General features: G+C 37.9%; 2 long non-coding RNA genes across 2 annotated transcripts in view; one reads left to right on the top strand and one right to left on the bottom strand.

The window, feature by feature from the left end:
• Window positions 1–57: 57 nt before the first annotated feature.
• Window positions 58–14,940, bottom strand: LOC107725542 (uncharacterized). The gene is made up of 4 exons (XR_001638125.1): window positions 14,832–14,940; window positions 14,503–14,588; window positions 192–2,931; window positions 58–133 (listed from the first exon to the last, which is right to left on the bottom strand). It is a non-coding gene; the product is annotated as an uncharacterized LOC107725542 (long non-coding RNA).
• Window positions 5,106–15,859, top strand: part of LOC107725543 (uncharacterized) — a 38,193-nt gene continuing 27,439 nt past the window's right edge. The window contains exon 1 of the long non-coding RNA XR_001638126.1: window positions 5,106–5,217. This is a non-coding gene — a long non-coding RNA (uncharacterized LOC107725543). The remainder of the gene's footprint in view (window positions 5,218–15,859) is intronic.

The raw sequence follows: 15,859 nt of genomic DNA, 5'->3' as shown, positions 1-15,859 counted from the left end.
CCCCATACACCGTCCAATCAGGAATCCTCCAGAGCCAAGCCCGATATCCACAGCAAAGCACAGGACCTGTCAATCAAAGTGACTGTTACATGGAAAGGAGGGTCTTGTAAAGGAAGTATAACACTTGCCTTGACTCCCGCTGAGCGAACGTACCGCGGCAAGTTCATATTGAATCACAAGTAAGCTCCGACGACATAGGAAAAATTACCCTTAACCGGTTTGTTGTCGAGACATTTATTACTAAGGACCTGTCAGTCGACCCGTCATAGACACTTTAAAATGGTGGACCTGATTGTTTCTAAAGAGACACTTTTAAACAACTTTTTTTCTTGGTTCTATAATATTCTCACTCAGGTACACAGTGCCAACAAGTGGCTTGTGAATGTGATTTTGTTGTTTTTGTGCTACAGTTTTAATAGAGAAAAAAGACATTTATTTTCCTCTTCACCGTAAAGCACCTGACAGGAGTAAAATGACAAACATTTTCTATTTTTTTTTCTCTTCGGCGTGCTATTAGCTGAATCTCTTTCTATCATCCTCACGCCCATGTCCTCTCACTCAAAGATGTCTTTTCTGTTGGACGTAAGGATGGAAGGGAGGATTCGCGTCCCTTCACTCAGGAGTTCGGACATCGCTGGATGACAGACAATCCCTCCTTCCTCACATCTTTTCCTCTTGACACGCTTTTACTGTTCCTTTTTCCTCTTCTGTGGGAGCTTTGGATGTTGACGTCTCTCTCAGGTGTGGAGACAAACTTTACGAGATAGCACAAACTTTGTGTTTGGTGAACAGCTGACATGGCGATGGTTTTCGTGGAGAGTGAAGCCTCGAGCAGAATTATTGTACGCGTGCACATTTCTTTATGTTTGTGTGTGTGTGTAGATGAATGCGCATTTTGCTAGGTTTTAAGTTAATTTTTATTACATGTAGACGGTTGATGTGCTGGTCATGTGAACATTTACAAAAGGAAAAAACATTAATATTCAATACGTACGATTCATGCTAGCAGCCAGATCTGTGCTGAAGGAAGCCAAATGTTTAATAATAACGCTGCATTTATCATTCTTTTTGTTTTTATTTTTAGTCCGATCATTCGTTTGATAATTTTTTTTTTTTCATTCTTCCTTTAATTTTTTCCCGTCATTCTTATTGTCTCCCTGAATAACCTGTTTCTGTCATCGCTGGGTGCAGGGAGCACGGCACCTCATTCTGAAAGGAAAAGAGGAGACGCGGAGAGAAAAGCTCTCTAGAGGAGAGTCTGTGCTTGAATGGCGTATTGAAGGAGGAGAATAGAGTTCCCACAAGCCCCGGTGCTCTGTTTTCAAAGGACAGCTCTGAGAGAAACCAGGGATCCCCGTACAAGACAAGCACGAGTGTGCGTTTCAATCAGCGCCACTTAATATATCTCACATCTCTACTCCTCCGCAGGGATTTGTGTTTTGTCTCTCTCTCTCCTCTTTTTTTCCATCTATCACTCGGTTCATCAGTGCAGAGGAGTCTCCGAGCCGTGCCATCAGTCATCCGCTCTCTGTGTGGCTCTGACTGACCCACTCCATCTTACTGCACCTGTGTGGCTGCTGTTGGCACGTCGATGGCGTTTGATTGACGGCTGCCCTAACTGTAACTACTCTGCCAGCCTCTCTCTGGCCTGGTGTGGGCATAAGCGGGCAGCTGGATGAGAGAGACACAAGCTGTTAGGTGAACAGCAGCCAGACTCCAGCCATTAATATCGGTGTTTTTTCCCCTTTACATCTACCCAAAGGCCGTCCACTCACAACACATATCAGATTATATATTTAGAACGCACACGTATAACTAAAAACATATTTGAATTTTCTGGCCTACTTGAGATTTTTTCTAACGATAAATGTTAAAGGTACTCTGACGCCTGTAGCGCTAGCAAAGTGATGACCAATCGCATTTTGCGTGTTCGTCTTTGTCTAGTTTATTCGGTTCAATGAGGTCCAGTCCCGTCTGTTGTTTGTATTTGTGTTTTGCCTCCATGTCAACGTCACTCTGCTGTCGAGGTTGGGAGGAGCCGTTTGAGACTCTGCATGTTAATGTTTTAGTTTGTATTTGCAAATACTGTATTTTACTTTCATTAAAACTGCCTCTAGTGTAATAATATTATTAACAATAATTATAAGAATAGGCAGCATTTCCTAAGTTTAGTAAGTTATGTACAGTATAATTTATTATTTTCCTCCAGTTGGATTTTTTTTTTATGATCGTATGGAAACTGCGCTTGATAAAGCATTATATTTAGCTGGGTAGGTATTTAGATCTAATCATTATGTTCAATATTCTGTTTTTTGTTCTCCTTTTTTATTTTATTTGCTCTTGTTTTTTTGTTGAATTAATCCTGTTCTGACGCTGATATATCTCTGAGAAAGTAGTCACGGTGAACTGCTGATATGAAGGAAAAGAGACATTTCTCTTTTTTTCCATTTTCTTTTTCTCCTCCGTGCATCGTTCATGAACTCCAAACACATTTCTTAAAGCACTAGGACTCTGGACACTCGGAGTCGAACATGATATTTTTATTTGTAATGGTTTATGTATAATGTGAAGTTTCCTTTCTGTTAATTCTCTTTTACTTTTACTGAAGATAAAGAAAACGGCTATATTATACCCCAATTGTCATTGAACAGAAAGAGCGTGGATCTTGTTTACTGATATTTGTCATCCTCTCTCTTATGTTTCATTGGAACATCACTGGTTTAGAAAAATGCATTTGTTTATCTATTTTGTCAAATTGGGGTACAGTTACAGTACACAGCACCTAACCCTTAAAAGGATAGTTCACCCAAAAAATTAAATTGACCAAGCCTATATGTCTTGCTTTCTTCTGTAGAACACCAATGGAGACATTTAGCAGATTGTCCAAGCGGCTCTCTTCCATACAATAAGAGTAGATGGGGACCAGGGGTTCTGAAAAGGAAAAAATGCATTATAAAAGAGGTCCAAACAGCTGTGTTATATTCCTAAGTCCTCTGAAGCCATATAACAGCTTTGTGAGAGAAACAGACTGAAATGCAAGTCATTATTCCCTGAAAATCTTGCTTGAGCACGCCATTCACTTTCATTATGTGCAAAACAGCAGCTTGGACATTCTGTTAAACATCTTTAGTGCTTCACAGAAGATTAAAAGTGAAACAGGTTTTGAAAGATGGTGGCAGGTAAACTATCCCTTTTAATCAGAAGACATGACTTTTCTGAATTGATCAAACTGTCTGATTCCAGTGAAGCTCCACTGAATGGCCATATTAGATGTTTTTATCTCCAGAATTGTTTTAGCTCCACACACTGTCTCCCTCTGTCAATCAAGCTCACAGTAGTGACATCACAATCACACCTTGTCAGATAACGAAAGTCACAATCACAGAATAGCCACCATCTGATGTGACCATGCTTTCACATTTAGTAATTCCCACAATCATATCAATCGATAGGGACACGTATGCTGGCTGGTTTAACATAGAAGGTCACGTTCCGTCAACAAATTATCTGTCAGCATGGTAACCTCATAGTCTTTAGAACTCATACTCTGATAATGATGGCCTGTATTATGAACAATAATTGATAAGACAATCAAAGTCATGTGTGGAGCTCAAAACAACGTTAAATGACATCAAACAAAAAGTACTTAGAAACTTATCTTACCATCTCAACTTGAAAATCGAGAAAGATAATTATGTAAATATAGCATAGAGTTATAGATTTATATTTTGTTCATAACACAGTGTAATATAAGTTGTATATTTCTTTCTCTCTTTTATTGATGTTATTCATGCCACACTAAAAGCAAGAGTTACTGTACTCTTATGGAAAAAAACAAACAAAAAAAAAGCAAGCTGTGGGTTACCACCATCTGTTCTAAGTTGACGTTTTTCAGTATTACTGCCAGTCAAGGCTCAAATAAAAACAGCAACGTGTTCTGTATCTCTACTGTGTGTCTGTGGCTCCTTCTTCTGTCCTACTGCAACTCACCAACTCCATAATTAAACTCTAGCAGTCCAGAACTGCCAAAAAGCACCACACTGCACACTAAATACTATCTGTCTACTGTTACGTGCCAACACATGAAGCAATCGCAACATTTTTAGGCCAAACAAAGGGAATTCCCAGTGCTGAACGTCACTGTATGTGTCTGGAATTACATACGTCATGCCGGATAGTAGGACACCTGCTGAGGTTACAAATATTTGTAGAAGAATGTTCATAAATTACACAGTATTGTTAACAAATCTTAAAGGTTTGTCTCAATCGCTCCCCCTCAAGTAGGTGGTCGAAGATGTTTTAACTTTCATACCAGACTTCCTAAACCACACATTTCAATTAGAAATAATATTTGTGCCACAAATCAAAAAATTGCCTAGTGTTATCATACAATTAAAGAACCCAAAGCAATAAAAATACCACTTTTATGTGCACACAGAGTATGTCTGGATTAGATTTCAGTCAAAATAATGAGGCTCTGGTGCTGCCCTCAAAGGAGCGTAACAGTAGGATTTATGGTAGTAAAAATCGCATTCATTTTCTAAAAAATACATACTTTTTGCAAAACGTTAAGACCAAAAGTTGCTAAGCAAGTGTATCTGCTTTTGGTCATTAAAAAGTGAAGTACTACATTACCCACAAACTTGATATAGTATATTATACATACATACAGTGGGTACGGAAAGTATTCAGACCCCCTTAAATTTTTCACTCTTTGTTATATTGCAGCCATTTGCTAAAATCATTTAAGTTAATTTTTTTTCCTCATTAATGTACACACAGCACCCCATATTGACAGAAAAATATATATATATATATATATATATTGTCCAATACACTTTCATTTTTATATTAAACTTCACATTTGTATATTGTGTTTTATGTTGTTTGTATAGTTCACTCCCTTTAAAAAAAAGGACACAGTCATGTACTTTTGTCTTTTGTCCAATTTTCAAATACTTGTTGTGACTGTTTGACTTCGTTTCAAGGCTTGCAACTCTCGTCTGAAATGTCTGAAATTCCTCTGGAGAAAATAAATAAAATACTCCTAAAACCAAGGCTGCTTAAAAAGACAAACCTAACTCTGTAGCAGAGCACCCAATTTTTCCACCAATCAGAAGACCAGAGCACAATGGATCACATCCAATCAAACAGTTGGTCTAATTAACCACAACAAACATGGCGGAATGGAAACAACAGAAAGGACAATGGATAAAGGTAAGGTTATCTTTTGAAATTCACAAGCTTTATGTAATGAAATATGATAGTTGTGTTAATGTCAATGCTTTTGTAAAAGCTGCTGGGTTCTGTGCTCTTGTCTTTTCTGGCCCTGTAATGTTTCCTCTCTGGTGGGTCTGTGCTGCTGTCTTGAGTGTTTGTCTGAGAGGGAGTTAAGTACTCCAAATTTTCATTTAAACACATGGAAAGTGGGCTGGAAAATTGAGTCCAAGTCTTTAAGTGAAGTAGCGTAGCTCAGGGCACTGTAAATATTAGATTTTTTGCCTGTAGCTAATACTGAATAGAGTGTTTTATAAGAGTGTGTGTGTGTGCATTTCTGCTCAGTATGAGGCTAAGTACAGAAAAGGAACATCTGATTCCTCGAGTTATCTTTCCTGCTGTCTGTTTCGCCGTTTCTGCTGAGTGCCGAACGGAAAAAGGGGGGCAAGATGTTTTCACGAGGCAACAGCATCATCTGAGGGAAGCAATTAGCATAATTCAGAGTGTGTATTTACTGTTTTTACATGTTTGTAAGCTCATGCTAGCTTATGTATTTTTACAGTTACCATGTCTGTGCGCGTGATGCATATGTCTGTGTGTGTGTGTGTGTGTGTGTGAGAGTTCCAGAGAGCTTCTGCGACAGCTCAGTGAAATGTGCAGATTTGAAGCGTGGGTGTTTGGAGATTGAGTGAAAACGATGTCACATTAATGATTTAAAGTAGGTAATAGGATGTGATGTGCCTCCAGAGCCGCCAGCTAAGCTGAGTTTAAGACACTCCGCTAATGTATTCATGAAGAGGGGGGATTATAGAGTACTCAGAACTCCAACACACATGCAATCACACACACATTACCAATGACAGACAAATGTGTACACACACGACACCTTAGCGCGACCGAAGCCAAACGCATCTGCACTTGCACTACAGAGGCAAAACGTTAACACGCATGCCATTCAACATCACAGCGGCCAAATACATACGGCTGCCACCAGAGCGAATGTCAGACAACAGGTGAAGCACTAAATATAAAACAAACCAAACAAAATCACCAAACTCCCAACTTCATACATCCACTGAAATATGACAAAAACCTAAACAAATAAACTAAATGACAACTGACAGTTGTGATTGGGAAAAACATGATACTTTTTTTCAGGATTCAGAATTTTTATGAAAAAGCCATCTTTTGTGTCATCATAAATGTCTTTACTGTCACTTTTGATCAACTGAATGCATCCTTTCTGAATAAGTATTAATTTCTTTTTAAACATTTTTACTGACTTTTTGAACGGTATCGTAGGTAATCAAGGTATAAGAGTGTGTAATTTAGATTCTGTAACTGCTCTCTATTTTTTCACCAGATAATTTTATTGGCTATGACATACTTTTTTTTTTAAAGTACAAATATTGCATAATTTCTCTATTAATAATAATGCATAATTATAAAAGCTTAAGCAAAGTGCTGTTTAATTTTTTAGACGATGTCAAACCGGAGGACGTCGTCTTCCCAAAAGTAATTAATGTCAAATAAACAATCAGATTTTAAACCTCAATGTGAGCTACCCTTTTTTTAGTTTCACCTTTAAAAGTGCAGTCTTTTCTGACACAAGGACGAAGCAACATGTAAAAGTAATAGCTTTCAGTTAATAATGCCATTGTAGAAATGGCCTATTCAGGGACGTCATGCTCTCATGTTTTTGGAGGGGGCACGAGTGTGGGGGGGAGGGGTAGTTGCTCGTCATGTGACACAGCATTTTTTCCCCTTTTTATTCGAAATATTTCCAAACGTGTTAACTATATCAGGAAATATCTCGATTCTCAAATATGTGTAAGTAAATGAGTTTTGCACCTTTATAGATTGTTATTTGATCAATAAATGGTGATGGGCAAAGTAGACTAATAGCATAATCTATTAACTACACATAAAAACCCGACTTTTTACTTAAGTAGGCTACCAGATATGGGTGTCATGCCATAAAATATTTTTAATACGACTGACTTTGTATTTAATGTGAATTTAATAACAATATTGTAAGTTACTAATTATAATACTTTTATTTTACAGAGAGCAAATAACATTTACATTATCAAAGAACATTTTCATTCAGTCAAGCCAGAGTTCAGGCACTCTCAAAAACTCCCATTAAAATCACTGAAGTTGTTTACACTGTGAAATGAATATCTTACTTGCATTCGTACGTACGCACATCTGCACTTTGTTGTTTCTGACGAGAGAATTCGCCAGATAATTAAGTCAGTGAGCAAGTGAACAAAACACCGCGTTTCAGCGATGACTCATCTGCACGTCTCTGATTGGCCATTGCATTCATAAGCTCAACAGAATCGTGTGTAATTGGTTATAATGCAGCGCTGTACAGACGCTTCTTTCTCTGGCCAGAGTTGCCAAGTCCGCATATTATATGCGACTTTGGGCTTGTTCTTTTGTAAAGTTGCGTGAAAAAATCCCAGGTCGCGGGTTGCGGTTTTTTGGACTTATTTTACAAAATATGGTTGCTTGTTAAGAAAATCTGACAAGCAACTTCGTTTCTTTTCATTTATGTTGCTGTATTCTCCAATGCATTGATTGACACTCTGTCTGCTCACAGTTAATAGCTAATCAGTGCAAAAATATAAGAACGTGATTTTTCTTCAATGAGGGATTGGAGAAAAATCACGTTCAAAAAGAAGGCACGTGATGCTGTAATCCAAGTGATGATAGTACTAGATATATCGTTGTCCTTCTTCATGCGATACGAGAATCGATATCTGGCGCCAAATATCGATATTTTACTACAATACAATACTACAATTTACTACAATATATTACTACAATAAGGCGCTCTATATAGATTTCCCTGCTCCCAGCATCTAAAAACTTACAATGGCGGCCGCACCATTTCCACCTTCTTTCCAAAGCGCTCTGAACAACCATGAACTGCGTTCTCTATGAAGATGGGGAAGCACGAGGAACCGAAGGATAAACAGATTTCCAGCCACTGTATTAGCTCTACTGCTCTATATATGTTTATGGAGATAAAAGGAGATGGAGATTAAAAAAAAAAACTGCTCCGGAACAGCTATCAGCGTGGACTGTAGGCATCGATCACGTTATTATTGCAGAGCGCATATTGAGTCCGTGAGTAGCCAAACCTCTCCGCTCGGATCGCAGGTGAATTTCCCTCACTATATGAGTGAGAAGAGAGTGGCGCTGGCGCGTCCAGTTTTATGTCAACAAAACTGGATGCTCTCCTTCTCTCCCAGATATTACAAGTGCGCGTTAGGGCACCGACCGGCAGAAACAACTGCACCTATGGCATGGACGACGAAACAAAACCTCGTCACTTTTCACAGGCATTTTGTTTTCATAGTTAGACAGATTCCGTGATGTATCATTATAGAATTGTCTAGCAATATATCGATTATCGCAGAATCGCTGTATCGTGATATTATCGTACCGTGAGCCATGTATCGTGATTCGTATCGTATCGTGAGGTACCCTGCGATTCCCACCCGTAGATAGTAGTAGACATAGAGAAGTGGGATGACTTTTTCTTTTATAAGGTAGCCTAATTTTTTATTTTTACAATGTTTTAGTAATGTATTAATTATCACGGGCTGTAATAAAAAAAAAACAAGTAGGCCTATACTAATACTATGAGTATATATATTTGGTTCGAATAGTCAATATTTTAGTAGGCTATAAATATGTGGCTATGTTACAGCTCCCCTTTGAAGCTCTTGTGTTTTTCTCCTTTTTTGCAGTTTGCTGATTTTTGTAAAATAACTGTTTTTGCTTTTCAGATAAAAGGGTGGTTTCAGTTTAATATGTTGCAGGCTCATTCATTGGTAATAAATAATTGATAATAAATAATATTGATGATAATAAATTATCAAAAAATATTGGGCTTGTTTTTGAAGCCGCGGTTGCTTATTTGTCTCACGAGAGTTGGCAACAGTGTCTCTGGCTCAGCGCCAGCCGGCGACCACAGATTTGAATTTAGCAGCTGATGTTCTGCCGCACTGCACATTCTAATCACACCGGTGTGATTGTATCAAATATAAAAAATATTATACTGCTATTTTTTTGTCTTTTGGAAGCTGCATTCAAAATTCATTTGGCTCAGAAATCTGAGGGGGCACGTGCCCCCTCACTTTCAATGGACATGACGCCTCTGGGCCTATTCTCAATAAGCATCGATTCATTTATTCTGTGAGCAAAAGTGTTTCAAGGGACAGTTCACTAAAAAATTCTCTCATCATTTACTCACCCTCATGTCATTCCAGGCCTGGATGGCTTTCTTTCTTCTGCATAACACAAGAGAAGATATTTTGAGGAAGAAAAAACATTTTTTTGTGTTATTTTTTTTTTTACAATAAGTCATGAAATTTTTTTTTAGGTGAACATGCCCTGTGAGGCTTTAATTAGGCTACAGATATGACTACATTTTTTTATTTAATTTTTGTATGTGTAAATCATTTTTAATAATAATAAAAAAATACAGAATGCATCTTTCTATGAACAATATATGACAATGTTTCGCATCTTGTGGCCCTTCAAAGTGAATTCAGTGTGTGTGGTCTGACGATGTGCTAGACCTGCAAACACAGCTGTAGATGGTTTATTCTGCTATTTAGCTTCAGTTTAAAAGTAGGTGAGAGACATGCATGGCATTGAGAGGAACAGCACAGCCTAAGGCTGCTGTCCAATCAGCTCTGACACATATTTCCCCTTACAGACGACACATTACGTTTGTTCTCATTCAGTGACTTCATCAACAGCTGGCCTACTCCGCCCCCCATCAATGTTCATTCATATGAAATCATATTATTTTGTCTTTGAGAAGTGTCTGCCTGCCTTGCATCTCTCTATCTCTTGTGCATTTGACATTTCTTATCTCAGGTCTTATTTCAGATAGTCTCAGTCTGAGTTGACACGTCCATAGTCTGTAATAGCACAGCTTATAACACATTATACATATTACGTTGTGTTTAAACATTCAAGAAATTTTAACCATTCATGCGCAATAAGATGCTAAGGGGAACTCAAATCGGTACTCCCTTATGGACTGTCAATATGGTTTTCTGCAACAACACATACACCCAAACCATATGCACAAATATCGAAAGTATCATGTTAGCAACACAGCGTGTGAGTACTAAACAGAGTTCATTTTTACAGCTTTTTGCAAAAAATGTGTCAAAATGCCCATCTTGGTTGGTATTCACAAGACTCTTAAGTGAATTTAAACATTTAAGGGGGGGAAAAATGATGTGTGTCAATATACTGGATCTGTACATTAGGTCTTAAAGTTACATCTGTCTAATATACCTTCTGCTGTCTATGTCAAATAATGTCAGTCAAAAGACAAAGAAAATCACTCATGGTGCTTGGAATAATGTACAGTATTTGAAAAATAATGTGTTTTTTGAACATTAAAGCATGTCAACATATTCTGTTACACCAAATACACAAAATAATTATCTTTAAAAAAGCATCATATGACCCCTTTAAAGGTGCAATATGTAATATTTGACAGCTAGTGGTTAAAATGGGAACTGCAGTCCAAATTCAAAATGTTGGAGAGCATTGTTTCTCCCACCCCATCCTCCTCAGACTCGACGCTCATGCGAGTTGCCTTACACTATAAGTTGATTTATCCATGTTTTAATATGCCTCTTGTCATAGAGTGAAAGCCGATGCTTTTTAGGTTAGCTTGTATGTGCGATCTGACCCAGTTCATTTGTTGGCTTTCATGGCTGCAATACACTGTGTTTTCCACCAACTGGCAACCTGGTTTGTCGAAATACTACTGGGTACATTGGCAGTGGGTGGAATCACACAGACCAAAACGAAAACAAACATTCTGACACGGAACGCACTTCAAGTCAACATAGAATACTAATTGTTTTTTGAAGAAACAAACTATGTAAACTTACCATGTTTCCTAAATATCTGCAAACATATTATGGTATTTTTATGCTTTAGTACAGTCAAAAACGTACATACAGCACCTTTAACCTTTGTATAGTTAGTAAGAATTATTGTACGTATAATTCACACAGTGACGACTGAGCATTTTATTTTACATTTGATTTTTTGGATTCTGTTATACAAGTAGACCTTATACTTGAAAATGTATATTCATACTTTAAAAAATTATATGCACTTGTCCCATTGTTTGGAATTTGCTTCTTTGTTCTTGTTTTCCTGATTTTTTGTGTCCTCAAACTTGAGAACTTCTTACTTATATTAGTTAGATTAGTTTTAGTTTTTGCTGTGATATTAAAATTGGTATAGATAATTGTTAAATTTCAATGGTACATTAGGGACCAGACTTTATGCTGCAAGTCAAATGTTTGGCTACATGAACCTATAAGCTCAGAGTTACGAAAAACTCTTTTGTGTTGTTGATTCTGTTTATTCATGCATCATTATTAGCACAAATATGATCAAAACACCACTGCAATTTCGGCAATTTTAAAAGTTTTGGATACAGCGCTTAACATTTTGTACCGCCAGTTTGACTGTTTGTGCTTTATCCGGAGAACAGCTTGACTAAGCGGTATGTGAGGAGACCGTTTGCACCCGCTGGCCTCCATTTGTAATTTATCAAATTGATTTTTGAAGCATTTTTCTCCAGCCATTAACACCCGAATCCACACATGCTAATATTATGCTAATAGTATGTTAATTGAGAGGGGAGCTGCTAAGCAGGCCTGCTGTCAGGAGCTCTTGTGAAAACTGGGTGGGTTCACTCGCAAGCTGCAAAACGAGCCGCAACACAAATAAACAAATCTCTAAAAGCTTACGGGAGCAGCGCTGCATGTTAACGCACAAAGGAGGGGGGGCAGTCGGCCACTCATCAGAATGAACAAATGTGTGATTAAAAGCGAGGCTGTAGTCCTGGATATCATTCGTCCATGTCACTGGATAAGAGGTGATTCACACAGAACGTGTTTTTGCATTTAAAAAACAAGACATGCATGGCAGCGCAATGAAAAACCCTAGGTATAGAGATGCATTTTCAAAGTTGAACTACTTTTAACTTGAGTGCATCATTTTCAGAATGGTGTTTCAAGTGCGAGACATGAGTGCAACAGTCTGTTGTCCGTCTACCACATGCTTACTTAGAAAAACAACAGAAAAGCAGAGAAATGAAAAATGTGAGGCTACGTCTACATTAATCCGGATACATTTGAAAGTGGCATCTTTGTTTCAAAATGCTCTCCGTACACACTAGTGTTTTCAAATGTATTCCAAAAGTTTCTCATTCACACTGAAACATCGGAAAACGTTAAATTTGCCTTAGTGTGCATGTGTAAAACCTCATAAAAAGCTCATTGTGATGATACAGGCATAACAGATTCCATGCAATTCTTCTGGCAGGATCATTTTATTTATGAAAATATCCCACCATTCACTGGCGTCCAGGGGCCCGTTCTACGTACGTCGTTTATTACATCCGAGATGAAACGTCACATCCAAGATGATATCATCGCGCTAATCAGGATCTGGCTAATTCGGTTCTTCGAACGCACCTGTTGTTGATGATTAGTATGGCTGGATTGAGTTATCTGAGATAATTGCGTTCATGGGTTGTTAACTTGGTTTAAAAGGGACTATGTATCGATACTCGAAACCACGATCAGCAAGTAATAAAGTAGCGGTGGTAGAGGACAGGTTTTAAGTATCAATTCTGCTTAAAAAGATGCGATCTAATCCTGTTTACATGAAATAAGCCTGCTCCCGAGCAGGTTTAAGCTTACGGACCTGTTGCTATGACAGCAACTCCGGGATGAGCTTCGAAGAACCAAACAATCCAAGATCATGCCAAATCATCAACAATCAAATCCAGCTAAATGAGTTAGCGACGGACGAAGAACGGGCCCCTGGTCGCAGTCACTCACTATTATATATGTTTGATCTAAAATGCAACTGCACTCATGCAGGACAGCAATTGAGAGTAAATTTCCTGTCATCTTTGCAAAACTGTAATATGAAGAGTGTACAAAGTAACATCTAAACATACATCATCGTTTTCAAAAGCGTATTCACAGTCCACACTAAAATGGCGTTTTCAAATTTATCCACTTTGGAGAGCGTTTTCAAAAAGCTGTTTTTGTTGACAAAAACGCACTCTCAGTGTGAACGGAAAGCCAAAACGGAGAGAAAAAGATGCGTTTCAAACGAATACATATTAGTGTGGACAAAGCCTGAGAGGCAGGATAGTGGAATGAAAAAAGGGTGTGCTTTTAAAAAGTTAAATGCAGTGTAATGCACAAGACACTGCAAAAAGACGTAAGCGCAATGGTCAAACACATCCGTTTAGCGCGTATTTACATAGAAAAACATTAGAAAACAGCATAGTGGGATGCAAACACATGTTCTGTGTAAAACTTAACCTGCATGGACCATATCGACACAAGATGTGTTGCGTCCCAATTCACATGTTATCTGTCCTAAATAGTAAATTAGAATGTAGAATTAGAATTTGTGGGTCCCAAATCGTAGTATTGAAATGAGTATCCCAAAGAAACCCGGATGGTCTGTTATTTCCAGTGGAAACACTTTAACGGTGTTATAATATTACTCACAATCCATTGCCCATTGGAGGAGGATTCTGTTCAGCACTACAAACACCAAAATAAAACATGTTAAAAACTACAAACATGGCAGACTTGCAAGACCCACAGTTCAGTAGAGAGGTTAAGATAAAGGGGTTTGAGTGATTAATAATCAATATCTTAACCTAACTTAACTTAAATATTTATTTAATCTGCAACAGCACTGTGAACTTGTAGACACACTTGGACATTACCTTTTATTTATGCATTATGCAAAAACATGAGGATAGTCTTTTACATGAAGGACCCCCTTAAAGGTATATCAGCGTGATACTTCTTTTCTTTTCAATATGGAAGGAAATTTTTTAATGTAAATTAAATTAACTTGAATGTGTAGTGTGAATATGAGGACGTTGACTGTGACAAGATAATTGACAGGCCAGTTTACGGTCACAAAACCTGCCTACTCTTCTGCTATACACTCAAAATTATGTACGTTTGCATTACAAAAAGAGTAAATGAATTTAGGGCATAATACAAGAAGAACCTGCGATTGTTTTACAGACCTAGTCAGTTCTCTGTTTTTGTTCTTCATATACTTTCTCTGCTCCAAGGTTTTTTATTTATTTAATTTTATTTTTTGATTGAGGACTTGAAAAAAAGGGCATGATAGGTACAATGTCTGTTTCTTACACTAGTTCTGAAGCGCATTACTTACTCAGCTTGTTGTCGCCGTTCATCTGTATAGCGCGTCTCATAATGTCTATCTCCAGCAAGAGAGCCACACCTGCAGCTTAATGAGGTCTATAATACCCGGGGAAATATACGAGTTAGCATTCCCATGACTTTCACTGGCAGGACTGCACACTGTTTTCGATATAATTAACCAATTTCACACGAGCAAAGAGCCGTTTTTCGGAATATTGGCACAGCTGTGATTTGGCGATGCCTCGTGCGCAATACGACCATGTAAGACCAACAGCACTTTTTTCGTGTAAAACTGCTTTTAAATTTCATTAAAGAAGAGGCTAATATTGAGTAACTTACGTTTGCCGTTGCGAAATTAGGTACAAACAGCAGAATCAACCATCACGCGCCTCCGAGCAACATGCACTTGTAGCGCTTCATTCCTCCTGAATCATGAATGAACTAGTGCTTCGAACGAATCGTTTAAGTGACTCGCTCATAAAGACAGTCACTTATCGCCGCCTACTGGCAAAATAATGAAATCTACAGAAAGCTAAAGTGCTGTTAAACACTGTTCAGCCAAAAAAAAAATAATCTGCTGAACTGATTTGTATAAATTCTTATGTTTTATTTAGTCAGAATACACAGATAATTTTGAAAGCCCATCAATTACGAAAGAATTTTAGTTACAGTGCAGCGCTGTCCTGTACCTCCATATGTCCCTTTGTCTCCAAAAGCCCACTGCTGACCTCTTCAGGAAGTAGAATTGTCACTCTAGAAAAGCATCTCCTTTCCCTTCTAAGACTTGTTTTTGCCCTTTCACTGACAGTGCACTGGAGCACATCTTTAATTTGCCCTGGTCGCCATTTGCTCTGTGCTCGAAGACTTTTGAGTTTGTTTGTTTTTTTTCTGGCAAATATTTGTTTTTGATTTGCCAGAATGAGAGAGGCCCCACTGGCATGTTCTGGGGCAGCATTGCTCATGCCCTCAGTGCGGTGACCGCTATTGCCAGCTGTTGACTTTGTAGCTGAAATTTGTTTAAATATTCACTTTTCTTCATACGCTGTGGCCCCGTTCAGAAGCAAAGGGTTACAGCCTCATTATTGAATAAAGGCATCCTGATTCATGTGCTTTATAATAATATTACTTTTTTTTTTTTTTTTTGTGAAGAACCCCTTTCCTGAAACACAAAGGCAGTTATATATTTTCATGTGTATTTTAAGTTCCATCAGTAGTGTGTCAAAAACAGCATTTGTTTCTAAAGTTAAATAATTAGCTTTTATATTGTCTTTGCACTGAAGCCAAAGCAAATTATTTAAATATTATTTGGAAAATATTAAGTAATTCAACAAATCTTACTCGAATAGTTTATCTCGGCATAAACCAGC

The sequence above is a fragment of the Sinocyclocheilus rhinocerous genome, unplaced genomic scaffold (assembly GCF_001515625.1).
Source record: "Sinocyclocheilus rhinocerous isolate Xijiao unplaced genomic scaffold, SAMN03320098_v1.1 scaffold153, whole genome shotgun sequence".
Lineage (NCBI taxonomy): Eukaryota > Metazoa > Chordata > Actinopteri > Cypriniformes > Cyprinidae > Sinocyclocheilus > Sinocyclocheilus rhinocerous.
The sequence above is the reverse complement of the archived record's forward strand: the minus strand, read 5'-3'. Positions and strand labels throughout refer to the sequence as shown.